This window comes from Pantherophis guttatus, chromosome 12 (assembly GCF_059756535.1).
Source record: "Pantherophis guttatus breed Tessera chromosome 12, ASM5975653v1, whole genome shotgun sequence".
Classification (NCBI taxonomy): domain Eukaryota; kingdom Metazoa; phylum Chordata; class Lepidosauria; order Squamata; family Colubridae; genus Pantherophis; species Pantherophis guttatus.
Genome location: NC_142074.1, coordinates 13,071,117 through 13,073,040, shown reverse-complemented (window position 1 = coordinate 13,073,040; position 1,924 = coordinate 13,071,117).

The window sequence follows — 1,924 nt, the reverse complement described above, 5'->3', positions numbered from 1 at the left end:
GACTATTGATATTCAGTTTTTTTTCTCGTCAAATACCTTCTTGACAGCTAAACTGCTTTTTTAAAGTCCTGGAGAAACCGGGATCCGACAAGTAGAAAAATAAAATCAGTGGGTTTATTTCAAAGCTTATACTGAGCTCTTATCGAAGAACTTCCACATTGCTGTGAGCTTCATGTGGTGGCAGTAGCTCTTTGATCTTGACTGCTGAGATTGTGGCAGGTTGTACAGTACTTGGAGACCTGAAGACATAGCTTTTTCAACAAATCTCCTGATCTGTTGGGAATTCAGTTTTAATTGTTGGGTTTTTAATTGAATTATTTTTCTATTTCATTTTATTGTTGTCGTTTTATTGTTGTGAGCCGCCCCGAGTCCTTCGGGAGAGGGGCGGCACATAAATGTGAATAAATAAAAAATACTTGGATTGGAGACTATCCAGACCATCAGCTAGAATGGGAATGTCGGAAGGCAGCAGTGGCAAACAATTTCAGGACCACTGCCACCAAACTGGATAGATGTATTACCCCCAGGGCGAATTACAAAAGTGGTCCAAAGTGATATTTTGCCCATAACCTTGTGTTTGCTTAAACAAAATTGTGTTAAGCAGAGGTGAGCGTCAGATACTGTAACAACCGGTTCGCAGAGAACCAAAAATGTGAGCGTGCACGCGGCATCGAAAATATGGCGATTATATAGGACAGGATAGTGCCAGGGTGGATGGGCGGGCCCAGCCGCTGGTCAGAACTACCGGTTCACACGAACCGGTCCAAACCGGCAGAAGCCCAACTCTGGTGTTAAGTGTTTACAGAATGGTTTGAAAATCTGAAATCAAATTCCGGCCAGCCTTTATTTTACAAGTAAACATCCAGTAATACTTATAATTTAATAGCCATTTTTTCAGGGTGCATTTCTGATTGGGCAAAAACATTTTATGGTGTGCCTGTTTAACATCTGTTTACACATGGTCTGACTGACTTCTACTGTCTGATGACCCTTTGAAAACACTCTGAGTACCAGCTGGTCCATCTCTGAAATTTCAGCTGTTATTTCAGGAAGTATGGCAGGGAAGGTTGTATAACCATTCTTGTTTAAAGTATCCATCCTATTGCAGGAGATGACCAGTGAGCTCATTCACAAAGCATTTCAAGCAAGTAGGAGTTATACCTACTTATTAAGTCCGTGTGGCTACAATTAAGTGTTATTAACATTTCTGGATCAAAAGGAAACCACTTAGCCCAATGGCCAGGAAACAAATACAAACTGTCCGACTATACCAAGTATTCACTCATTTGGCAAATGACTAACAGGAAAGCTTAAAATTGCTTCATGAATTCTCATTGTGTGTTTTTATGGGTCACCGCCTCGGCTTTAACTATATCAAAGCATTACCGATGCATTTGCTAAGTGTCAGTGTATTTTTCTCCCAACATCTTCATAATGGATCTTGTTTGAGAGAAGACATTGTTTCAGGATAGTGTCTACCAGGGTAGATTTGATTTAAATCAAGTCGATTTAAATCAACTCAATTTAAATCACAATTTTTAAAGAGCAACTGTGATCTCTGCTACTCCCCTGACCCGCTGTTGACTTACCAACAGTCCCAATGTTGCTGAATATAGCGCCTCATGCTACATAACTAAGCTCCATTTCATGCTGAATAAACTAAATTATTTATGTATTTTAAATAGAAAACTATCTTTAGATAGATTTTTACTCCAAAAGCATTTTATTAAAATAAATTTGATAAAAATAAAAAAAATCCGATTTAAATTAAGAAAATTGATTTAAATTTTTTAAAAAATCAATTATTTGATTATTTTTTTTAAAAAATCATCTATTTTTATCCACCCTGGTGTCTACTACAGGTAGTCCTTGACTTATGACCTTAACTGAGCCCAAAATTTCTGTTGCTAAGTGAGGCATTTGT